The following is a 541-nucleotide window of genomic DNA, read 5'->3' as shown; positions in this document are numbered from 1 at the left end:
CCCCTTCCATGCCCCATCATGGTGGAGGGCTGGCGGAGCCCAGCTGTCTGGTCTGCAGGAGGAGAGAGAGACCGAGTGACAGAGAGTTCAGATGTCACTGTATGTGAGTAATGATCCTGAGTTGGACAGCGAGTTCAACTTCTGGCATCTGAACAGAAGAAATAAGTGTGTGACGCATAGACCAGTGTTTTATAAAGGTGTTGATTCAGTGTGATTGGTGTATCTGTTATTTAGCCTACTCTCATTATTATAAATGTGGTGGACTAATAATAGAAATACCTACCAGTCTTTTACACAGAACAACACAGTTCCAAAATGACCAAAGATTTAAATCAGAATCTTTTTTACAAGTTTCAACCAGAACTCAACAGCGACTTCATTTAGCTTTTTTTTATTATTGTGTAAGCTAAATATATTTCATTTATCGTATATAGTGGATATGTATAAGTGTATAAATTACATTATTTTAAATAATGATTATTACAGCTGTTCTTTTCTCATCAGATATGTAGGTGTCTCAAATATTCATTAAAGCAAAGTT

Source organism: Paralichthys olivaceus, chromosome 21 (genome assembly GCF_024713975.1).
Source record: "Paralichthys olivaceus isolate ysfri-2021 chromosome 21, ASM2471397v2, whole genome shotgun sequence".
Taxonomy (NCBI): Eukaryota; Metazoa; Chordata; class Actinopteri; order Pleuronectiformes; family Paralichthyidae; genus Paralichthys; species Paralichthys olivaceus.
The sequence above is the reverse complement of the archived record's forward strand: the minus strand, read 5'-3'. Positions refer to the sequence as shown.